At 32.2% G+C, this 26,690-nt stretch overlaps 1 long non-coding RNA gene across 2 annotated transcripts; it reads right to left on the bottom strand.

Moving 5' to 3' along the window:
* Positions 1 to 18,639: 18,639 nt before the first annotated feature.
* Positions 18,640 to 24,720, bottom strand: LOC141501310 (uncharacterized). Of its 2 annotated transcripts, XR_012472207.1 has the most exons (3): positions 24,401 to 24,720; positions 21,316 to 23,396; positions 18,640 to 20,428 (listed from the first exon to the last, which is right to left on the bottom strand). It is a non-coding gene; the product is annotated as an uncharacterized LOC141501310 (long non-coding RNA). The 2 variants fall into 2 exon arrangements; XR_012472206.1 differs by lacking the exon at positions 24,401 to 24,720 and having other exon boundaries at positions 21,316 to 24,394.
* Positions 24,721 to 26,690: the final 1,970 nt, after the last annotated feature.

Raw genomic sequence — 26,690 nt, 5'->3', positions numbered from 1 at the left:
GTCATTTGCAAAGAGTGAGAGTTTTTTTTTTTATTCCTTCACGGTTCTAATTCCTTCTATTTCTTTTTCTTCTCTTATTCATTAAGTTAACGGTTCTAACACAATATTGAATAGTAGTGATCATAACAGGCATCCTTGTGTCATCCTGATCTTATTGGGAATTACTTTAGCTTATCCCCATTGCAAATAATTCTTGTTGATGGTGTCAGATTGATATTGCTTATCATTTTAAGGAACAATACAGTTATTTCTACATACTAGTATTTTTAGTAGGAATGAGAGCTTTATTTTGTCAAAATCTTTTACAGCATCTATTGAAATAATCATATGATTTCTGTTAGGTTTGTAATTGATATAGTCAATTATGCTGGCATTTTTCCTAATATTAAACCAACCCTGCATTCCTGGAAAAAAGTCCCACTTGGTCATAGTATAATATCCTAGTAACAAATTGCTGTAATCATTTTTCTAGTATTTTATTTAAAATTCTTGCATCCATATTCATTACCGAAATTGGACTATAATTTCCTTTTTCCTTTTGACTCTTTGTGGTGTAGGTATCAGCACCATCTTGGTGTAATGGAAGGAATTAGGCAGAGTTCCATCTTCACCTATTTTTCCAAAATCTTTGTATATAATTGGAAACAATCGTGAACATTTGATAGAATTCACTAGTGAATCCATTTGACCCTGCAGATTTCTTTCTTAGGGATTACTTTGATGGCTTGTTGAATTTCTTTTTCTGAGATAAGGTAATTTAGGTATTTAATTTGCACTTCATTTAACCTGGGCAGCTAATGTTTTTTGTATATATACATCTACATCACTTAGATTATCCAATTTATAGGCATTCAGTTGGGCAAAATACAACTGAAGTATTACTTTAATTTGCTCCTGGTAATTTGGATTTCTTCATTCTATTTTTAGTCAAATAAACCAAAGTTTATCTATTTCATTAATTTTTCATTGAATCAACTCTTGGTTTTATTTATTATTTCAATAGTTTTCTTGCTTTTGACTTTATTAATTTCTCTTTTAAGTTTTAGAATTTCTAAATTTGTATTTGAGTGTTTTTATTTTGTTCTTTCTCTAGCTTTGTAAGTTTCATGCTTAGTTCTTTTATTTCATCTTTATCTATTTTATTCATGTAAATATATATAATTATAATAAATCCCCTACAGCTTTGGCTGTAACTCACAAATTTTAATATGTTGTCTCATTATTATCATTGTCTTGGATGAAATTATTACTTCTTTCTATCATTTGTTATTTATCCATCCATTCATAAAAATGAGGTTATTCAGTTTCCAATTAGTTTTAAGTCTATCTCTTCCCATCATTGCATGTGATTTTTATTGCATTATGGTCTAAAAATGAAGTATTCACTATTTCTGCTTTTTCTTCATTTTATCATGAGGTTTTTATGCTCTAGAACATGGTTAATTTTCGTATAAGGACCATTTACTGCAGGGAAAAAAAAGGCATATTGACTTCTATCCCCTTTCAATTTTCTCCAGAAGTCTATAATGTATTAGTTTTCTAACATTTTAGTCACCTTTTTAATTTTCTTTGCTTTTTATTTTATGATTAGATTTATCTAATTCTGGAAAAAAAAGGAGTTTGAGGTCTCCTACTAGTAGAGTTTTTCTATCTGTAACTCATTCAATTTCTCTAATAATTTTGGTACAATACTGCTTGATGCATATGTTTTTGGTACTGAAATTGTTTCATTGTCTATATAGTACCTTCAAGGAAGATATAGCTTTCATCTTTATCTCATTTAATGAGATCTATTTTACAGTTGCTTTGTCTAAGATAATGATTGCTATCCCTGACTTTTTTACTTCAACTGAAGTATAATTTATTCTGCTCCAGTCTTTGACTTTTACTTTTACTCCATATGTATTTCTTTGCTTCAAATGTGTTTCTTCTAAATAGCATATTGAAGGATTCAGATTTTTAATCGACTCTCCTATTTGCTTACATTTTATGGGAGAGTTCATCCTATTCACATTCAAAGTTATAATTACTAATTCTTTATTGCCCTCCATGTTATCTTCCCTCTGTATTGTTTCCCTTTTTTTTCACCTTATCCCTATTTTCCAGTATTTTGCTTCTGAATACCACCTCCTTCAATTTCTTTGGGCCCTTCTATCCACCCCGCTTTCCCTTTGCCCTTTCTTCCTCTACTTCCTTCCTTCAGTTCCTGTTTTTCTTCCCACCCTGTTTCTCCTTTTAATACTTGAAAGTTAAGAAAAATTTGAAATTCAAGTGAGTTTGCATGTATTAATCCCTCTTTGAGCCAACTCTGAGGAGAGTAAGATTCAGGCAGTTCTCACCTCCTCAATTATTCCCCTCTGTTGCATTAGGTCCTTAACTTTTCATGTAATGTAATTTACTCCATTCAGTCTCCTCCTTCTCCCCATCTGTTTATGCCCTCCCCCTTTTTAAGGAGATATTATTTTTAAATCATTCTCTCAGAGTCACATACAAGTTATGAGTGTCTACTATTTCTAGCTGAGTAAATTCTCTCTTAATAGAGTTACTATTCTCAAGAGTTATGAGACTATTTCTCTGAGGTGGGGATATAGCCAGTTTCATCTTTTTGGATAAGAATTTTTTTCTTTTCCCCCTTTTCACGTTTTCATGTATCCCTTGATTCTCCTGTCTGAAGACCAAGTTTTCTGTTTAGTTCTTTTCATTAAGTTAAAAATCTTATATTTTGTCAAACATTCATCTTTTCCCCTCGAAGAGAAGCCTCAGTTTTGCTGGGTCATAAATTCTTGATTGCATTCTAAGCTCCCTTTCTTTCTAGGATATTATAGTCCAGGCCCTTTGATCCCTTAATATTGATGCAGATGGGTCTCATGCAATCCTTATTGTGATAATTTGGAATTTAAGTTATTACTTTCTAGCTACTTGCAGGATTTTCTCCTTGATCTGATAGGTCTGGACTTTGGCACCAATATTTCTTGGTTTTCATTTTGTGATTCCTTTCAGGAGGGGATCAATGTATTGTTTCAATGACTACTTTACCCTATGGCTCCAATATATCAGCAAAAGTCTTCTTCATTCTATCATGAAGAATGGAAGCCAGGCTTTTTTTTCTCTTCAAGGTTTTCAGGAAGTCTATGATTCTTAAATTGTCTCTCCTGGATGTATTTTCCAGATCTGTTGTTTGACAATGAGGTATTTTTCATTTTTTTCATTTTTAATATTTTTGTTTAATAGATTCTTGGTATCCCATGAAGTCATTATTTTCCACAGATTCCAATCTTTTTTTTTAGAGATGAGTTTTCATCACTTACTTTTCATATCTTCTTTTTCAGTTGGTCAGTTCTGTTCTTGAAGGAGTTTTTGTCTTTTTCCATTTGCCCAATTATTTACTTGAGAGAATTATTGTCTTTTTGTGTGTGTCCAATTTTATTTTCAAAGGATTTGATTTCTTGTTGTAAGATGTTAATTTCTTTTGCATTTCTTTTCCTAATTTTTCCCTTGATTTTTAAACTCCTTCCTAACCACGTCTAAGAAATCTTTCTAGACTAGAGACCAATTCAGACACTGCTCTGAGCTGTTATTCTTATAGTTAAGGTGACATTCAGTGGAGCCCACCTTTCCTTGGCTTTTCTTCATTTTGGAGCCTTTTCTTAGGGTCTTGTGCTGGGGGAGGTTCTGATTCACAGTCTTTCAGTATTGAGATCCCTAGAAGTCTTGCTCCCTGATATTAGGAAGTCCAAATGGGCCAGCCAGTATGGGATGCTTTCTCTGGATGGCCTGTGGTATTGATTACTGACTCACTCCTTGGATGTGGATGGGGGAGATTGTGCCAGGATCTCCTTGACCCTTGTGGCAGGAGCTGATCTTTGGGCCCTCTCAAAGGAATGGGAAGGCAAGGGAAACTTAGGTGGAAAGAAGGAGACTGGTTTAAAAGCAGTTGGAATTATTGGAGCGGAGAGGGGCCTTGCAGCTCCAGTCTTCAAGACCAGCCAAGCTGACCAGGTAGATGTGTGGGCCAGATGGATGTCTAGGCCACCATGCTGAAGCTCTCCTAGCAAATGACTATCCAGCTGTTCTCAGGTCAGTTCCCCGGCTTCAAACTATCATCCCTGCACTAGGTCTCTGCTCTTTTTCCCCTTATCACCTATGCCCCCTTGTAACAGTTGTTAGATGTTCCTCTTCTTGTTTTTTACCCTGGTTTCTGTGGATTGAAAATCTTTTAAGAGACTTAGTTCATGTTAATTCTGAAGAAAGTCCAGGACAGCTTAAAACAGTGCCTGAATTCTTTTGGCCATCTTGGCCAGAAGTCCCTTAAGAACCAAAATAAACCAATCTTATATAAAAATGCCTTGAGATCGTCAGTACTCAAGTATAGATTCTAATATTACATTGAGTTTTCAAATTTAAGAAATTAGAAAGTTCTAGATAATTCCATCCATAATACAAATATGATCTTCAAACTCAAACCAGAGAGAGTCAAAGGAAGAAAATTCAAATGACCCTAATGAATAATGATGCAAAAGACTAAAATAAATATTAACAAAGATACGAAATCACTGTCATAAAATTTATGCACAATAGTCTAATTGTTATTTATGCAAGAATTTAAACATAATTTTACAATATGCTTATATATTTTGTAATATATGATGAATTTATAAAGATTGCATTATAAGTGTAGCTGAGCAAGTAAATAAAAGCAATTAAATTATATAAAAAATAAAACAAAAATCATATAAATAGGAAATAATAGATTGAAATAATTCCACATATATTCCTGTTTGAAAACAAACAAAATAGGAACAGTGAATCCCTCCTTAATTTAAGTATTGTATATATCTAAAATCAAGTGGTGTAATTATATAAAACAAGGACGAGCTACAGGGTTTTGTTTTCTTGTTTCCCTGCAGGAATATTAAGAAAAAAAATCAAAGTTGTCCATTGTCATGTCTATTAATTGATACAGTGCTAGAGATGTTAATTATAAAAATAAAGCAAGAAAAGAATATGAGGAAATATGATAAATAAAGAAGAAAAAGTTTTAATATATTTGATAAGATATACTTAGAAAATTCCATAGAATAAGTTAAAATAATAATATTGAAATAATTAAGAAGTCATCAAAATGATGCTGTGTTGGTTTAAAAAAATCAGTAAAGCAGATTAAGTTCACAACATAGATTACAGAAAACTAGTAAACCCATGTTCAGTAACAGAAATCCCAACTGCTAAAGAAAGAATTCATTATTTAATAAAATCTGTTCTGAAACTAGACAGCCGTCTGACAGAATTTAAGCTTGGACCTAATCTTCAAAGCTTAAACTAAGTTCAATACAAAATGGGTTAATATCCTCTACAGAAAAGATCACATTGCCACATAGGTGGCACAGTGGATAGAACAGCATCCTTGAAGTTAGGGGGACCTGACTTAAATCTGGGTTAGACACTTAATAATTAGCTAGCTGTGTGAGCTTGGGCAAGTCACTTAATACCACTGTCTTGCAAAAATAAAATTAAAAAAATAAGAAAGGGTCACATCAAAGCCAAATTATGTAACTCGAAAGAGATTCATTCTTAGAGCTACTGCAGGGAAATATTATATGATCAAACTAAGAACTTAAAAAGAGGTGTTACAAAATAGTTAATGTTAAGTAAAATTTTAAAAAAATTCTCCAAAACAATTCAAAACAGCTAAAATTTGTTTTAAGGAATTCCTCTAACTGAGAAACAATTTTTGTTGCAAAATAATCTGTTTTTTAAAAATATATGAGATATAAGCTTTAAATTTTTTAATGTACCTTTTAAAGGATATGAAAACAATTTACATAAGGAAAATGATCTAATCTAATATCCACAAATTATTAAAGAAAACCAAATATACCAATGTTGACTTGGAAGTATCACCATGTAAATATCAGATGGGCAATGTTGACAAACATGGAAATTTAGAATGGCATGAGGGGGGAAACATATATTTATGCACAATTGAAACTGTGAATTACAAATATTTGTGAAAAACATTTGGAATTAGGAATTAAACCATGCATGCAGCTTAATTAACCCACCAACATCTCTATGATGTCAATGTTCCAAAAATTTTAAAAGAGAGGATCCACATGTATACATATATACACAGGTATATATTTATGTATGTGCACATGTATATATATATATATATATATATATATATATATATTCACACAGTGACAAGGAAGTGAAAGAGCAGTCCCTACAATTGGGGCACTTTCCAGTAAATATTAGAGTTAAAAAATATTGGAACAAGTGCATTTTATATGAAGTAAACAAGGAAATGTTATAGGAAAAAATTTCAGAGAAATCTTGAATGAATGATATAAATTAATATTTTATTCATACTTCAGTTTTGAAAATGACCAATAACTTCTCAGAGAGATGTCATGACTTGTACATTGTTTAAATTTAAGTGAAGCAGAGTTGCTCAAAGGCATCAACCTCATTTTTTCTTGCAGAGGAATGAAAGTCCAGGGGAAGGATAAAAATAAGCATGATGGCAATGGCCCAGGGTGTAGAGGATGACCTTGCTAATTTCAAAATCTGACCAGACTCTAAATGTAAGGCTATTCAATCTTACTAACATAGATAGATTTGAGACCCGTAAGTTCCTCTCAAACCTGATTTAGTCTTTTGTCTAGAAGATTTTATCAAATTAATTAATTAAAGTGACCATATAAAATAAATATTGTAAAAAGAAACAATTTGGAATCACTTAGATGCTCTCATCAACAGAATGATCAATTATAATTTCATAAGTACAATATTGAGAAATGTGGCTTACCTCTTGAAAAGGGAACAATGGTCTCATGGAGTAGTATAGAATGAGATAGACAGTTTTGGATAATGCAAATAAAGTCATTTATTCACATTTCTATTTAGATTTACAAGTCTTAGTCATTTAATGACCAATGGAGGTTGGAGAAAGATAAAATATATGAAAATTGATAATGATTTAATTAATTAATTAGAAATGATTACTTAATAAAAATATTGGATTTAGAGTCAGAGGAACTGGGTATAAATATTGGCTCTGCTTCTTTCTTCCTGTGTCATAAATGTTGCAAGTGCTCTGGGCTGTTTTCCAGTTTGTTAATTCTCAAATATTGAGGCCTCACAGGATAACTATGCTTTTCCTAGTGGTAATCACGTGGTGTTGCCTGGTATTTTTAAGTCATCTGATGTTTATTTAGATATATTATAAATTAGCCATACATAGCTTATATGTTGAAAAAAGGGAATTATAAAAATACAATATATTTAAAATATTCTTACAACCTCTGTCCTCCAAAATAAAGTAAAATCTCTTGGTGAATCTTCCATAACTAAACATGGAGTCCAGGGACATATGAATCCAAATATAATGGAAAGCTGTGACAAAAATAAATCAAAGCTAATATTTGAAGAAGCTTTCTTTTTTTCTGGGTAATGTTAATTTAGCTACCTTTAAGTGCAGTTCTCTGCTTTCCTCCAAAGCTCAGTACTCTTACAGATTTCTGAGCCTGTTTTACAGCACAAAGAATATTTCTTTATTATTCTAATTTTATTCATTCTATTTCTTTCCCCTAAGCTCCAGTTGAATGCCTGATTTGCTACTGTTTAATGCTTTATGTTGATATGCTCAATATGTAGGGAGAAGTTATAGGATACTGTTTCCTCCCTTTCTCTTACTTACCTATAGTATTTCACTTAACACAAATTTTATCATGGGCTTTTTAATATCAAGCTGAGGTCTTTTATTTATTGTTCTACAGAGAATTATAGGAGTAGTGCACATCTAATTCATACTGCTTACTATTTGCTTTTATTCTGTAAGTCAATCAAAGAAGTTTTCTCATTTTATTAAGTTGTCAGGCAGTAAGGATTTTATAAGTTATATTAATTGTTGTTGTTGGACCTCTTCTCATAAGAGGCCACCATTTAACTTATTTTTCCTGATCTTTCAAGTCAGAGAATTAGGATAAAAGATTTCCAGTGTTCTCCACGTCACTATGACATAGGGATTTTACAGTTGTTCCATAAAATTCCTATCAAGGTACAACATTTGCTCATGTACAAATGAGTTATTTTTAATTTCCTGTCTCAATAATGTGTATGCACACTATTGTCCCTTCCATGAATTCTTATTTATTAATTTTGAACTTGAGACCTAGAATACTTTTAAATCATAAATAACTCATTATCCATTAATTTTTTCAAAACCTAAAACTATTGTACCTAAATACAAAACTTAATTTTTTTTCCAATATCATTTGCCATATGCCTAAATTATATAACATTTGCTATTTGACCTTAGGCAAGTTAGTTAAACATTTGGACCTCAGTTCCTTAATATAGAAAATGAAGTGATAGCAATATATATATATATATATATATATATATATATATATATATATATATACACATATACATATATATGTATATGTATATGTATATATATATGTATATATCTATATATATATATCTATATATATACATATAAAGTTACCTTCTAAATCAAATTCTATAGTCCTAAGATTTTGTGTCCATTCATATATATATATAATTTATTATATAATGATGATGATTTTCCTTCATACTTGAAGAAGACCATGACATCAAGGATGTGATACATGATTGGATTGGAATGAGAGGGTACTATGTTAAGTTACCAGCCTCACTTTCTCCTCCAGAGCCAATTGAATCCAGTGGCTAGATATGAATCAAGAAGATGGAGATGATCTGGATATGAGACAATCAGAGTTAATTGACTTTCCCAAGGTCATACAATTAGTCAATGTCAAGTGTCTGAGAACATATTCAAACTCCTGTCCTGCTGACTACAGGGCTGGTGGTCTATCCACTGTGCCAACCATCTGTCCCTATTTATTATGTAAAATATATATATAACTATATAAGGAATACTTAATATCAGTATATACATAAACATTTGTATATACATATACACATCATTATGTACATATCACACATTTGCACATATGATATTGCACACATTTGTATATAATAGTATATTACGTATTTACATGTAATTTATATATATATACAAGTGCACATGTACATATAATATATTTAAGTGTGAATATATATCGCTATCTGAGAGTACAGTGGCAGCTGTTATAGCTTTTTTGAAACCACCTCTTTAATCTATTTTTTCCTCTTATTGTGAACTGCATGATAAGTTCTAAAATTCTACAAATGACTACTTTTAAACAAGCCAGAAACTGAATTCTCCGCTCCCTCCCCCTTGGCTTCAACTTTCTTCCTGTTATAGGTACTAAAGGTGCCCCTTCTCTTCCACCCATACCATCCTACTTTCCTGCTGCCTTTTGTGTATTATAACTTTCCATTCTTTTGTAAATTCAGTGCACGAATTGCTTTTTTATTATTAATTGGATCCCCATTTTTAGGTCAGGGCCTGACACAATAGCTGAGATTTAATAAATGGTTTTGGGGACATTCAATTAAGCTTGAAAAGTACATGTCATTTTTTTTTTACCTTGGTAGTTCACAGACATGCCAAGATAGAATATTTTTCTTTTAAAAAATTATTGTAATTTTTCTGATGTAAAATGTGGAAGTTCTTCACAAACAGCTATGTAAATTCCAAATTACTTCATCGTTTTCCATTGCTTCATCAGTTACTATTGTATTAAATTTTTTGAATCATAATTAGTAGATTTTTTTCAGAATCAGCATATTTCTTTGATTTACTATTTAAAATAAATAAATGAATCAGTCATTACTACAATTAAGAGTCATCCAATAGAGTCTCATATTGTGGGAGGTCTTATTTCCTATAGACTATTTAGTACATAAAGTAAAAATATGCCCCTAAAAGACTTCCTTTTATTTTCTCATTAAACTGTCTATTTAATATTTTACTATACTACAGTGAGATTAATATAATAATTTGTCACTAATCAGTTGGCTATATTTTCCTAAATCCCAAATCTTATAATAATTTGATAAACTACAAAGTAAGCTTCCTATATAAAGTTTCTTTCTGATATTTGTAAGATCTCTTTAGTAGTTGAAATAGTTTTACAAACGTGACAATACCAAAGCCACAGATGTGTTTGAGATTTCCACTGAATTTCATAGTGTTTTTTTATGTATAGTTTTTATATGAGATTTATATATATATATATATATATGAGATTATATGAGATTATAAAACCTATATGAGATTATAAATATCAAGCAACAACAGGAGAATTGAGGGTCTCTGAGTGAGGAATAATGGAACCTTATGACAGGTCAAAAAGGATAGTAGGATATCTAAGTAGTTTTATACTTAGGAAACTTTTCCTATATTGCATATTAGACCCCATCCTTACTATTTAAACCTTGTACATTCTTACACATCAATTATTGTCTCCAATTCTATACAGCATGATGAATAAAACTTCTGAAAATGACATAATATGAATATCATAGGACTCTAAAGACTCCCCACAGAATAATTCTCTTATTATGAGCTCAAACAACAATTTCCTGTTTATATACATTGAAGGTTTGTTGTTGTTTTACTTCAGTCATTACTGACTGAATTGATATTTGTGGGCAAAGATGACTTCTCCAATTCATTTTACAGATGAAGAACTGAAGCAGATAGGATTAAGTGACTTTCTAAGGGATCAACAGCTACTGCTCTAAGGTCAAATTTGAACTCAAGAGGATGAATCTTCCAATGATGTCTTCCATCCGCTGTGTCACCTAATTGTCTTATATATTGATAGAATTATTTTGCAATTCTTGTTGGTAAAATTTAGCCTTCTTTTCTGGACCATTTGCCTTACCATTGTGATTTAGGTGAGTCAGCTTAGATTTTTTTTTTTTTTGGAAATTTTGCTATCCTATACTATTCAACTATAAAACATCATTGAGAGAATATTTTTATCAGCAAGAAGCTTGGCTTCATTAAAAACCCAATATAACTCTCCAAAGATAATGTACTTTATCTCTTCTTCAATTAAGGATGATTATTTTCAGGTTCTTATGATTCAGTTTTCTGAAAGAATAAATTTCCCCTTAGTCATTTTGAGTCAAGAATAGCCAAATATAACACCAATAATTCAGCTAATCTTTATAGATAGTTGACAGCCTGTGATTATTAATATCTTTTCCACACTTTTTAACCTTCTGATACAAAAAAGAGGGAACAAATCAAGCAGTCAATTTACCTTATCTACAGCAATACCTCTAAAATAGTAATAAAGAACCATAGAAAACACAGTGGTTATTGATATAATAAACATATATACAAATAGATTTCATAATAATGATTATGAATCATAAGGGAAAGCTAATTTATCTTCAGTACTTTCTGTTCAAATAGAAAGGAAATTATGTGATCACATATTAGGAAGGTTTCTATCACAGAATAGAAAAAAAAAACCTTTTGGTAATTGTAAAAACAAACATATTATAAAGGGTGGATTCATTTGTTCACACTTAAAATATGTAATTACTTTATGAAAACTAACACCCTAATATCTGAATTGGAACACAAAACTGATAGATGAAAAAATAAATTAAATTTTGAAACATTAGCGCTTAAGAAGGATGCAGTCTATTTGAGAATCTAACATATGATGGTTACAAAAAGGAATAGAAAAAGCATTTAGGAGTTATATTTTATTTTCAAATATCATCTAGCAATTTAATTCTGATATTCATTCATAGTTGAATATAAATCAAATTTTCCTTCAAAGTTTATTTGACATTACCCACTCTAAATTAAGAATTAATTTTTAAAGTTAGCTTCAGTGCATGAAATCAGATAAAGACTTTCAATGAAATGATTATTTTTTTTATTTTTATTATTATAAAATTATTTGTATTTAATTTTATTTTTAGATTTTTATTTATTCATTTATTTTCATCCATTTTTACATGCATATTTCCATGTTCCAAAATTTCCCTCCAACCTCCCTTCCCACCCCCTTTCCTACAGCAAGGAATATTCAGTTTAGCATGTTATATACATATTTCCTTAGACATACTTACAATTAGTAATTTTTGGCATGAGGAATTGGGATTAAGGTTAAAGAAATGTATGAGATAATTTACATAAAGTGTTCATCAGATTCAGAAGGGTTGCTTTTTTTTATCCTGTGTATTTCTATTTGTTTTGCTTTTCTTCCTCTGATTGGGAATAATATAGTCCATAATCAGTCAAATTCAGTTTTCCTAGCTGTCTGGGGTGTCTAGAGGACGTGCTTCCATCAATATTATCTATCTCATAATGTTGTTCATATGTACATTGTTTTCTTGGCTCTACTCTTTTTGTTCAGCATCAGATGCCGCAAGTCATTCCATGCTGCTCTAGAGTCCAATGATTTATAGTTTCTTATAGGATAATAATAATATTCCATATTCACTTACCATAACTTGTTTAGCCATTCCCCAATTGATGGACATCCCCTCAATTTCCAATTTTTTGACACCACATAAAGAGCTGCTATGAATATTTTGGAACATGTAGGACTTTGCAGATTTTTTTTTTTCAGGAATTGAAAAAAAATTAATTTCAAAGTGAGGAAAACAACTACAGAACACAAGTGCCATGGGCCCAGTCCCTAAGGGGGGAACTCAGCCCAGGGTGGGTAGAATGTTTTTTTTTTCCTTTTTCTTTTTTAATTTATTTATATCCATTTTTACATGCATATTTCCAGGTTGCAAAGTTTCCCTCCACCCTCCCTTCCCTCCTCCCTCCTCCCTGCCTTCAGTTGGGAATGGTCAGGTTAGCATTTTACATACCTATTTTGTTAAACATATTTACAAATTAGCAGTTTTAGACATGAGGAATTAGGATTAAGGGAAAGAGATGATTTTTATAAAGTGTTCATCAGATTCAGTAGGTGTGTTTTGTTTCTTTTTTCTGTGTTTTTTGTTTTGTTTTGTTTTTCTTCCTCTGGGTGGGGTAATACAGTCCATAATCTATCAAATACATTTGTCCTAGCTCTCTGGACTGCTGAGAGGGGATTCTTCCAGCATGCTTGTTCATCTCCTAATGTTGAAGTGTAAATTGCTCTTTAAGCTCTATTCCCGTCACTCAGCTTCAGATCCTAAAAGTCATTCCATGTTTCTCTAGAGTCTGATTATTTATTGTTTCATATAGAACAATAATATTCCATGGTATTCATGTACCATAACTTGTTTTGCCATTCCCCAACTGATGGGCATCCCTTCAATTTCCAATTCTTTACCACTACAAAAAAGGGCTGCTATGAATATTTTGGAACATGTAGTACTTTTTCCATTTTTTACAATGTCTTCAGGATATAGCCCTAGAATTGTAATTGTTGGGTCAAAGGGTATGAATAGTTTCATTGCTCTTTGGGCATAGTTCAATATTGCTTTCCAGAAAGGCTGGATTCATTCACCAAATCTACCAGCAATTTTTCAATATCCCAAACCTCCCACAACCTCTCCAAAATTGATATTCTTCCTTTTTGCTCAACTGGGCTATCTAATAGGTGTGAGATGATACCTCATTGCTGTTTCAATTTGCATTTCTCTGATCAATAGAGATTCAGAGCATTTTTTCATATGCATATATATGTACACACACAGACACACACACACACACACACACATATATATATACATATATATATATATATATATATATATATATAAAACTTTAATTTCTTCATTTGAAAATTGTCTGTTCTTATCTTTTGATCATTTAACAATTGGGGAATGATTCATGACCTTATAAATTATCAGAACTCCTGGTTGGGAAGATTACTTCCCAGCTTTTCGCTTTTTTTCTAATTTTGGCAACTTTGATTTTATTAGTACAAAGACTTTTTAATTTAATATAGTCAAAACCATTCATTTTGCAGTTTATAATGTGTTCTAATTCTTGTTAGGTCATACATTTATCCCTTTTTCAAGATCAGAAAGATAAAGTATTTTTGGCCTATTTATTTATTTATTGTATCCCTCTTTATGTCAAAATACTATACCAATTTTGCCCTTATTTTGGTATAAAGTGTGAGATGTAGATCTCTGCCTAGTTTTGGCATATTATTTCCCAGTTTTCCCAACTATTTTGTCAAATAGTGAATTCTTATACCAGAGGCTGATGTTTTTGGGTTTGTCAAATAGTAGAGTGTTGTAATCCTTTACTGTGTTTTCTTTTGAACATATCCTAATCCATTGATCCATTACTCTATTTCTGAATATGTCCCCAGCAGGTTTGATGACTGTCTTTTTATGGAATAGTTTTAGATCTGGTAGAGTTGGGCCACCTTCCTTTCCACTTTTTTCCATCAGTTCCCTTGTTATTCTTGCCGTTTTTTTTTTTTACTACAGAAGAATTTTATACTTATTTATTCTATGTCAGTAAAGTATTTATTTGGTAGTTTGATAATTATGGCACTAAGTAATTATTTAATTTGGGTAGAATTTTCATTTTTATTATATTAGCTTGACCTTACCATGAGCATTTGACACTTTTCCAGTTAATTAGATCTGACTTTTTTTGGGTGAGGATATATTTATGATTGTCTCCATATAGTTTCTGGGTTTGTGTTGGCAGTTGTTTCTCAAGTATTTAATGTAATTTACAGTTATTTTAGAGGTTTTTTTTTTTCGCTTTTTGCAAGGCAAATGGGGTTAAGTGGATTGCCCAAGGCCACACAGCTAGGTAATTATTAAGTGTCTGAGACCGGATTTGAACCCAGGTACTCCTGACTCCAAGGCCAGTGCTTTTATCCACTACGGCACCTAGCCGCCCCTTATTTACAGTTATTTTAAATGGAATTTCTCTTTCTATCTCTTTTTCTTGGGCTTCGTTATTCATATATAGAAATTCTGATTATTTAGGTGGATTTATTTTATATCCTACTACTTTGATAAAACAGTAAATGGTTTCAAGGTTTGTTTTTTTTTAGATGATTTTCTTAGGGGCTTTAGATATACAATCATATAATATGCAAAGAGTAAAAGTTTTGCTTGCTCATTGTTTGCTCTAATTCCCTCAATTTCTTTTCCTTCTCTTCTTGATATTGCTAGTATTTCTAATCCTATATTGGATAGTAATGGTGACAGTGGGCATCCTTGTTTCACCCTTGAATTTATTGGAAATGCCCCAAGTTTATTCCCAATTGATATAATATTAGTTGATGGATTTAGACATATATTATTTATTATTTTTAAGGAAAACTCCATTTATTCCTTTACTTTCTAGTGCTTTTAATAGGAAAGAATGTTGTATTTGATCAAAGGCTTTTTCAGCATCTATTGAGGTAATCATGTGGCTTCTGTTGGTTTTACTGTTGATATGTTTAATTATGTTGAGTGTCTTCCTAATTTTGAACCAACTCTGCCTGCCTGGTAAAAATCCAACCTGATTATGGTATATCATCCTAGTAATAACTTCCTGTAGTCTCATTGATAAATTTTTTAAAAAAATTTTTGCATCATTATTTGTTGGTCTATAATTTTCTTTGTCTATTTTAGTTCTTCCTGGTTTAGGTATCAGCAACATGTTGTTGTTATAACAGGAGTTTGGTTGACCTCCTACCACTCCTATTTTTTTATATAGTTTATGTAGAATAGGAATTAAATGTTCTTTAAATCTTTGTTAGAATTCACTTGTAAATCCATCAGCATCTGGAGACTTTTTCTTAGTGCATTTACTAATAGTTACATCAATTTCTTTCTCTGAAAGAGGGTTATTTAAGTAATTTATTTCCTATTCTATTAATCTGAGCAGTTTGTAATTTTGTAAATATCCATCCATTTCACTCAAATTGTCCAATTTATTGGCATACAGTTTGGCAAAGTAGCTCATAAATATCTTTTTAATTTCCTTCTCTTTGGTGGTTAGTTCACCCTTTTCATTTTTGATACTGCTTATTTGGTTATCTTCTCTCTCTTTTTTTCAATCAGATTAACCAGATTTTTGTCTATTTTATTGGCTTTTTCATAAAATCAATTCTTATATTTGTTTTTGAGATCAATGGATTTTTTTGCTTTCTATTTTATTAATTTCTCCATAGATTTTCATAATTTCTATTTTGGTATTTAATTGGGTAAGTCTAGTTAGTTCTTTTTCTAGCTTTTTTAATTGCATGCCCAAATCATTGATCTCCACTTTCTCTATTTTATTCATATAGGCATTTCAAGATATGAAGTTTTCCCTCAAAACTAATTGGATTATATACCATAAATTTTGATATGATGTCTCATTATTATCATTTTCTTGTATACAATTATTGATTATTTCTTTTATTTTCTGTTTGATTAATCCATTATGTAAGATAAGGCTATTTCATTTCCAATTAGTTCTTGGTTTATCTTTCCCTGACCCTTTATTACATGTAATTGTTACTGCATCATGATCTGAAAAGTGTGTATTTATTATTTCTGCCTTTCTGCATTTGATTTTAAGGTTTTTGTGTCCTTGTACATGGTCAATTTTGGTGAAGGAGCCATGTACTGGCAAGAAAAATGTATATTATTTTCTGGCTCCATTATTTTCACCAGCGGTCTATCTATCTAAGTTTTCTAAGATTCCATTCACCTTCTTAACTTCCTTCTTGCTTATTTTGTTGTTAGATTTATCTAGTTCTGAAAGACGAGGTTGAGGTGCACCATTTGCTGTCTATTTCTTGTAATTCACTCAAGTTTTCCTCTAAGAATCTGGAAGCTATTCAACTATGTTTTTAAATGTTTAATATGATATAACTCCATTTACAATGGTTCCTTCTAAGAAGATCTGGTTTCATTCCTTATCCCTTTTAATGAGATTGATTTTTATTGTTACTTTGTGTGAGATTAGAAACACTTCCCAAGATTTTTTTTTTTACTTCAGCTGAGTCATAATATATTTTGCTCCAACGTTTTACCTTTACACTGTGAGTATCTTTCTGCTTCAAATGTATTTCTTGTACCTAGTATTATGGTTTTTAATCTGCTATCCATTTTCATTTTATGTCTCAATTATTCCCATTCCCATTTACAGTTAGGATTACTAATTCTGTATTTCCCTCTATGCTATCTTTCTCCATTTATATTTATCTCTTCCCTCTTTTTCATATTCCTCCTTACCAAAATTTTATTCCTTTTCTCCTTTGATATATTTATTTCAAAAATTAAATTTCAGTTTATCTTCACTTATTCCTTCCCTTCCCTTCCCTTTTATCAGTCCCTCTTCCCTTATCTTCCCCTTTCCCAGTCCACCCCTTCTCAGTAGATTGAGTAAGATTTTTAATCCCAACTGGGAATATATGTTATTCCTCTTTGGGCTGAGTATCTTGAATAGAATGTATACAGCATTCCAATATCCCTTCTTTCCCTCTAAAATTATAAATATTTTTGCCTCTTCCCTTGGTGCTCTAATATGCTTGATAATCTCGTATTGTTATCAAGATATCATCACTTATTGTTTACTTGATTGTTTGATAAGCAACATTGATTCACATTGCATCAAATTACAATTGTAATCATTTTTTACCTTACCCCATTTTCAAGTACCTTTCAAGTAAACACAATCCTCTTCACATGTTAAAATATTCCCCAAGTTCACATCATTTCTTGAACTATTTATGCCCTTCCCCCTCTGGCTTATTTTCTTTCCAAATTTGCCATTCCCCCACACACACCCAGGGTTATTATAACACCTTGCTAAGTGAAGCAAGACCCTTTATCTCTTCCACTGTACCCTCCCCACTACCACCCAGGGTATTTAACCCACTTTTAAATGAAACATCCTGATATAATTAGCTGAAAGTATCTTGAAGTTCTATAGCTACTAGGTCGTTCTTGAGGTCTCATTGAGAACTTTGAAAAAGATTGTAAATAAATAGTGACACTGTCTTAGGGCCTTGCAGCTTATGATGCCCTCATTAGGTAAGGAGCTTAGTACCTCTTCATTAAAGTCAGAGTATAATAACATACTTAATTTAGAGTTGATACTACTGTTTTTTTCAGAGGTTTTTATCTCATACATAGTAATATGATTTTCTACCTCTTCAATCCAGGGAAAAGACCCAATTAAAACTCTATCCCTCATGTTCCTTCTCTTCATTTATATTCTACCCTCTAATCATCCTTAGAGAGGTAAAGTTTTAATGAGTTAAAATTATTTATCTTACATTTCAGGTATCAACATTTGTTTAAAACAGTTTTTTTCAGGCCCCCTTTTCAATTATCTTTTTAATATAACCCTTCAGTTATATATTTGGCAATTGACTTGTCTGTTCAGTTCTGGTGTTTATGTCAGCAAATTCTGGAAATCCTGTATTTTATTGAACATTCATGATTTTCCTTGACAGTATATGCTGAAATTTTCAGGGTAGTAAATTCTGGGTTGTAATCTGAGGTCCTCAGCAACTGAAATGCTATTCCCATTTATTCTAGTTCTTCCCGTCCTTCAATGTTGAGGCTGATGGTTACTGTGTTAGTCTGATTGTGTTCCCTTTCTTTTTAAATTGTTTTCTTTTTGATATTTGCAATATTCTCCCTTTTATTTGAGTGTTCTGGAATTTGGCTATTACAGCCCTTGGAGCTTCTATCCTGGTGTCTCTTTCTTGAGGAATTCTGTGGATCCTTTTGTGTGGGATAAAAATCCACTTAAAAATATAGAGACTCCTCTGATAAAAAAGGAAAGTTTATTTTGGCTTTTCTCAAGAAAAGGCCACCCCCAATGTCTCACAAAGGTAGTGAAGATCAAGGAAATGGTCCAAGGAGACAGTTAAACAAGATCATATGGTCTAGCACGATTCCACCCCTCACCAGTCCCCTCTCTTCCAAACTGGTTAAGATTTTCAGAGTTATAATCTTTACTGGAAAAATCTACCCAGCAACAAAGAGAAGAATAAAAGGTTTTCATAAAATATTACCTCAACATCCAGATGGCAAGAAAATCAGAACAAGATTTCTAATGACCTTCTATTAAATGAATTAATATTTGAGTATGCAAGGTCTTCTTAGTTTAGCACTTATCAAACAAGAGAAGGCAGGCCACTGTTCTCACAGTCCATTATCAAACAGGTGGATAACTAAGACTGCAAGATCTCTTCTCTGGAAGTTTTCCACTATTTCCCACCCTAACAGAATTGGGAGGGGTTTGTCTGACTGGGAATGCAAGGCCTTTCTCCCTCTACTAAGAATAGTCTAAGGGTAATAGTCTGTCTTTGTTTTAATGATTTTTAACCCTGAGAGGAATTCACCATCAATATTAACTCTTAAGATGGAATATTCCACTCAATCCCTCTTCTTTTTTTCTAAATATATATCACTATATATTTTGTCCCCTTGAGGTCCTCTCATACTATCCTTGATACCCTCTCAAGTTCTATGTTGTCTCTCTCTTCCTGCCACGTGGGACCTATCTTATTTTTGGAACCCTGAAAAACAACTGATACACACATATCATAGACACAAAAGGGAGGATGATGTTGGTTTCTTTCTTTCCCTGGAGACATTCAATATCTTTCTGTATCTGCAGAGTCCATTCCAATCTCCAATTGAGATGACTTGTTGAGATCTACTCCTCTGGTAAAGTAATTTCTTAACACAACATCTTATCAGACAGATTCATATTTTCATCATCAGACCATAAATTTCTAAAGTTATTAAATTCACATTTCACATTGAAATACATATTTTACTTTAACAAAAATACAACTTCCATAATTGTTAGTTCACAAGTGAATATGTTGAAAATTATCAAGTTAACTAGAGCTTATATCATTTATATTAGATAACCATCTTTGTACAAAGAGTGTCCAGCAAGTGACACACAAATAGCCTCAATCTCTTGCTCTTCATTAAAATAATAACTCAAGTATCTTCAACGAAAATAAACTCTTCTTTCTTCCCAAAATGTCTCTTATCTAAACTATAAGTAATTCTTCTCCTGATATACTCAATTGACTTACATTCCCTTCTCAAAGTAGAACTTGAAACTTCTAGTGCACAGAAGTGTATCTTGGGATTACATAACCTTCTTTATTCTTGTTACCTAATTATCCTTTCCCTTGCAAAAAATAAAAGAATCTTAACTCTTCTCAAAACATATAGATAACAGCACAGATTAAAACCACATGCTAGCCTATCTAGTTATTAACTTCCACTTGACCTAAAATTTCTATATCAGATTGACTTTAATGATTTACAAAAAATATCCAGGACATCAAAGGAAAATTCCTTTATAGATATGATTTTGAGTGTCAGTTTCCAGGCAGAGGTCATGTGGCTAGTTAAATGTCACATTTGGGGAAGACAAGTCAAAAAGGTCCAACCTCAGGTTGCACTGAAAAGTCGCCTCTTCATTTTTTTCTCTCAATGCACCTGTCCCCTGTGTAGTGTCCAAACCTCCTTTGGGCTTCCAGACTTCAAGAGAGCATTGACTTAACAGCACTTCCTTTGCTGATCATCCCTGACGTTAGACACAAAACAGAAGTCAATTATAAGTCCTCTGATCTAAAATAATAATTCCATCTAATTAGATCTCCAAGTGAATACATGTCACAAGGAATAAATGCCAATTCTAATCTTTATTGGGGGAAGGGTCACAATGAATCAGTTCTCTTCCCTAGAAATATATCACCTATATTTACTCTAACTGTCCCTCTCATCAGAATTACAATGAAATAAAGTGACTTTCTAAACATTCAAAAAGCAGTCAAGTTCCCCTAGCATCTGGAGGATTTCTTGACACACAAAAAAACTTCTTCACAAATATGATTCATAATTCATCTAGAAGGTCTATCCTCCTGGTGGAACTAACTTCTAATCTGCAGACCCACATCCCTTTTTCTGAAATCATATCTGTTTTATTACTGGACAAATATGATATATTAGAGGCCTCTTGGCTACCCTACTGTATTACAATAAATAAACACCCCCTTTGACTAGGAGATTATTCTAAGAATTCTCACATAACAATTAGCCAGAGGCTGTCACAAAAAAGTGACAAATTATTATCGTTTTCTTTCCCATGTAACTTAGGTGCTTTTACTTCAAAGTAAACAACCACAATTTTGAGAATATAAATATAAATATAAATATATATATATATTTATATTTATATACATATATTAACAAAAAATTCCTATACATAATTGTCAATTTCTTATGCAAACAATTCTCTACAATAAATCTGTTTAATTATTAGTCATGTTTGAAATACAAATTATTATTTTTCAGATTCATTCAACCTAATAGTATAACTCTAAATTTAACAAAACAGTAATAAATATAACACATTAAGAACTAGATTTCAAAAAACAATCTTTCCATTATTACATTTATACCCAAACCTACCTTTCTAGAACAAGGTGCAACACATCATTTAAAAATCTCAGAGACGAAGCAGAGCAGCTAGGTGGCATAATGGATAAAGCACCGGCCTTGGAATCAGGAGTACCTGGCTTCAAATCCAGTCTCAGACACTTAATATTTACCTAGCTGTGTGGCCTTGGGCAAGCAACTTAATCCCATTTGCCTTGCAAAAACCTAAAAAAAAATCTCAGGGAGCGCAGAGGATCTTTGATCGCTTCCCTCATTATTCCTACAAAGCAATCAACCATTAATTTCAGGTTTGACAACATTACAGTAAAATAACTTATATTTCCAGAAGTAAATCACATGTATGATAACACTCTTCAAAAACTTATTGATAAGTCATATAATTAGCATTATATAGTTTTTAATTTCCTAATTATTTTCCAAAGACCCTCACATTATCCAACATTATTGGAAAGCTTATCTTGCAGTTACACTATCCTTCTGAATCTACATTTAATGTGGGGGATGAAATCTGCAATTTTACTTCTATAAAATTTAAACATTAAATGCTTAACCTGCATGAAACATAAAGTTTTCATTCTGACATCTCATTCTCTTAAAACAAAATAACAAAACAGGTTTTCTTAATGTTAACTTTATAATTATCTTTTCCACATGAAACTCTTCTAAATGTGTGCTTTATAAGCTTATTTATCTGTTCTTGCAAATATACTTCTTATTTTCAAAACAAAGAAAATAAGATTCTCCTTGAATTTCATTCTTGTACATATGATAATTTCAGAAGCCCAATGTACACTTTTTACTCATGCTAGTGTTGCATTTACATATAAAATTTATTCTTCCTAAATAACAGACTTCAATTCATTCATTGCTCATTATTGTAACACAATTTTAAATTGCCAAAAAATGTTGCTCAAATCTGTTCTTATACAAAGTTTACTAATTTCTCACTACATATTTCAATTTCATGTAGTTTCCCTTTACTTCTTAGAATTTTGCAACACAAAAAATTCTTAAACCCAGTTGTTGCTACAAATCCCTTTTTATGATTACAAGATTTTGTTTATACTTCTCTCAAATTCCAAGTCATATTCAAAATAACCTTAAATCATTTTCTTTTTCAAAGTCAAAAAAGTTGCAAATTATTTTTATCTTTATCAGTGCAATTCAAACTTCTCAATGCTCCAACTTATAAGAGTTTACTATCCTCATTGACCAACATTTGTTAATATTAAAATACTTTAAGTTTTAGGAATTGGAGTTCCCCTCAATTTGAGATATTAAAGTAATATACATTAATTCTGTACCTTTACTATTTATTATCTCTCACAACCCCAGATTTTTTTCAGATACAAGAACCATACCCCAAACATATTTTGAATCAGTTTCCCAATTCCCCTTTTTAGTAATTCTAAAGCTTGATTAAGATAATTCACAGTCTATGCTTACTGTCAGCCTCGAGCAAAGCCATTCTGTCCCTATCTATTGCAGTATTTATATTAATTCTTTTTCCTCCTATGACTCTGGAGGAGCCATAAAACATTAAAAATAAAAAAAAACTTAATTGAATTTGAAATCACCTCCCAAGGCACCGAAATCCTCGAAATTAATCATTTTATTTATACAGTATCAAACCTACTGAAATCATTTGTCTACATTTTAACCAGTTTCCATACTTAGCAAATAATTCAAAAACACCAATTGTCTCTATGCTTCAATTGCTTTCCTAGTACTTTCAGAACCCATACATTTCCCCTTAATATTGTTTCACTCTTCTTTTTTATTAACTCTTTTTCAACTGTAGTTAATACTGTTCTGAACTATCTATATAAACCACAGACATGATTCCACTTTCCAGAAAACATTTTCCATTCAAAGCATTTAATATTTGATACTTCTTTATTTTAAAGTAAAACTTTTGAGACGGCAAACAGCTACTTAAGAAAATCTCACAGCCTAATTGGAATATTACCTGATCCCTTCTGCAGATAGAATAAACCACATAACTTTTCTCATAAGGAGGCAGGTCCAAAATCCTTCTTGGGGGCTCTTCTGTTCTTAGGTCCTGCCCCTTGTTCCATTACTCTCTGTAATAACTAACATTACCAGAATATCAAAACTATAATGTTGCCATATTGTTCTGGTAAAAGATTAACTATTTATTTTCATTTTTTTGTATTTATGTAACAAAATTATATACTTTAGAATTAACCTGACTCTCTTGACTCTGCGGGATTTACTTTCCCAAAACCTTTTTCCAATTAAAATAACATTTCTTTCTGTGACTTCATTATTTAACATATTTAGTAAATTTATTGTCTCTTTAACTTCAGAATAAGGTCCCTTTTTCTTATTAAATTCCCTTTTTGCTTCCATTTCTCTCCCAAGGTCGAGAGATAATAAACTAAAACAAAAAAATATGACCAGGCAAGCTCCAGAGAAAAGCAACAGGGAAAGGGAGGAGGGGGAGGAGGAGAAAGCTTTCTAGCAACACAGAATCACAATGAAAAAGCAGGGAAGATAAAAAGTCAGCAGCATTTTATCATTTTCTGCACTTTCCCCTGATATTTTAGATCCTCATTCCAAATACTAAGTTGAAGTCCCAAGGGACTATTTCGTGGCACTTCAGGGAGGGATAACAGTAAATTATTGCTACAGCCATGCTTTAAATTTAACCGTCCTATTTTTTTTTCCTCGGTCTAATGCTGTCTCTTGGAATTTCTCCTAGGAAGATTTACTTTGTTTATACACCAGAGCTCTCATCTGGCACTTCCAGACCCTTTTATTTTGTCCTATGGACTCGAACCAACTGGACCTTTCGCTCTACAGACTCAAACTGCCTGGCATCCTCGGAATCTCCCCCCCCCCCCCAATTGCCCTAGAATCTTACGGACTCAAACTGCCTGCATGCCCTACAGACTCAAACTGCATTGGGCTGACAATTTAATTGCGTGGGACTACTTCCACTCTTGCCCTTTTATCCTGCTCCAAATGAACCCAACCTGCAGATTTGGATCCTTTATTGGAAGCAACAAGAGAATGGTCACCTAGGACTTGAACCTAGACTTTTGTACATAAACTTAAGGACCATGATGCTAACCTTGGATCTGTTCTTGTGCTGTCCCCTGCCTCTGGAGGTCTTGTAGCTTTCTGTTTTGCTCCAGCTAAGTCTCTCTTAGGGTTCCTTTCCCTCACTCCTGGAGAGATCTGTCTGGGCACTAAATCACAAGCTGCTGATAACGTTCCAGCATGGCACCTGCTTGTGCTCATGCCCAAGAGAGTCTCAGGGAGGAGGTTAAGATTCCTGGCCAAAACCAAAAACTGTGTGGGATAAAAATTGACTTAAAAATAGAGACTTCTCTGTGAAAAAAAGGAAAGTTTAATTTGGCTTTTCTCGAGAAAAGGCCACACCCAAGTCTCACAAAGGTAGTGAAGATCAAGGAGCTGCACCCAAGGTGACAGTCAAGCAAAATTATATGGGCTACCGGGATTCCCCCCCCCCCCCCACTCAGCCCCCTTTCTTCCAACCTGATTGGTTAAGGTTTTCTGAGTTACAGTCTTTACTGGATAAATCTACCCAGCAACAAAGAGAAGAATAAAAGGATTTCATAAAATATTACCTCACCATCCAGATGGCGAGGGTATCAGGAAAAGATTTCTAATGACCTGTTAAATGAAGTAATGTCTGAATATGGAAGGTCTTCTTAGTTTAGCACTTATCAAACAAGAGAAGGCAGGCTATTGTTCTCACAGTCCATTATCAAATAGGTGGCTAACTAAGACTGCAAGGTCTCTTCTCTGGAAGTTTTCCACTATTTCCCTCCCTAACAGAATTGGGAGGGTGTCTGACTGGGAATGCAAGGGAAAATAATAGTCATGCTTATTAGGTCCTTTTCTTTTTCCATTTCTTATATTTTTATATACCTCATGGGTTACTTTCTCCTGTTCTTTTGCTTGTATTAAACCTTTATTTTTCTACCTGATTTTAAAAATCAAAAAGAAAAAAAAGCAACAACAAAAAAGATCCAAACCTACCAGCTAGTCATGTGAGAATCAAGAGCTTGAGATGTCCTAGAAAAGGGATCAATAATTATTGAACTCTTCAAGAGAAATGAAGCCTGACTAGGGTATTCCTGTCTTCACTTCTGTTCTGTTTTTGGCAGTGTTAATGCAGTGATTTCATTATCAATCAGACCAGAATAATCAAACACATGCTTGAAAATGATGGAAAACTAAGCAAAGAGAAGGTTTATCATGCATTCTCTGCCAGTGTGACAGTTAATTTGTTTGATTCCAGTCCATTTGGCTGGATTATAGAGGACTTCTATTTTTCCATGTTATTTTTATATCCTAATCTTTGACCAGCAGTAATTCCAACTTGGCTAGTTGTCAGTCCTACCTTACAGAGTTCTTAGTTAGTCAATGGCTATCTTGGAAAGCAAGAGGAATGAGATCAGCATTGGAATATGAGATTTGCTTTCATCAGAAAGTTCAAATGAATAGAGATGGGGTATAGTCAATTTTGTGCCTTTTTCATATTATTGGGACAATTTAAATACCTTCTTTTAGCTTCTAAAAAGAAAGAATAGGGAATTATTTCTCTAGTGTGTGTGTGTGTGTGTATATATATATATATATATATATATATATATATATGGGAATACATAATTTTTAGAAAAAGAAAATTAAAATTATAGATATTAATAATTTAAAGTTGAGAAATAGTCATAAATCTGGGGTAATTTTTGACTATAAAAACTTAAATGAGTATAGATTTTTCTGGTAACATGTGAATGAAAAATTGTTTATTCATTATTTTCAAAACAATGAAAAATGTATTTTCCATTCTATTTTGAAATCAAGGAAGAAAGTTCAGTAGATCAAAATATAGTTCCTGAATCTAAGATCTGCTCTAAAATCCAACTGTCCTCATCTAAATGAATCCATCACTTGGAAATTGTAGAATGAAGGAAAATGTAAGTATGATATGGGGAGTAACCTGTTCTCCAAAAACAATCAATAAATATTCTCTCTTCAGGCTGCTCTAATGCATATATATGGTAACAGAGCACTGAAGAGCCATTAAGTGATTTTCATTTTGAAATACAGAGCAGACTTAGTCCCTAGGCCAAGCCAAAATACTTTGCTCTTGGAAGCAGTAATTGGCTGCTTTCCTAAGTGTTGTCCCCTGCTAGCTGCTTTATGCTACATACTGTTTTCTAGTGTCATATAAAAATAGAAGAAACAGTATAGACCACAAAAGAAGAGGGGATATAGATATCTTGTTCCTCTCTAAATTAGTGTTTACTGCCCAAGTTGTATGTAAAAAAAATTCTGCATAAGGAAAAGCAAAATTTGATTTAATTCTAAGATATATATCAACTATTATA

Source organism: Macrotis lagotis, chromosome X (genome assembly GCF_037893015.1).
Source record: "Macrotis lagotis isolate mMagLag1 chromosome X, bilby.v1.9.chrom.fasta, whole genome shotgun sequence".
NCBI lineage: Eukaryota > Metazoa > Chordata > Mammalia > Peramelemorphia > Peramelidae > Macrotis > Macrotis lagotis.
The sequence above is the reverse complement of the archived record's forward strand: the minus strand, read 5'-3'. Positions and strand labels throughout refer to the sequence as shown.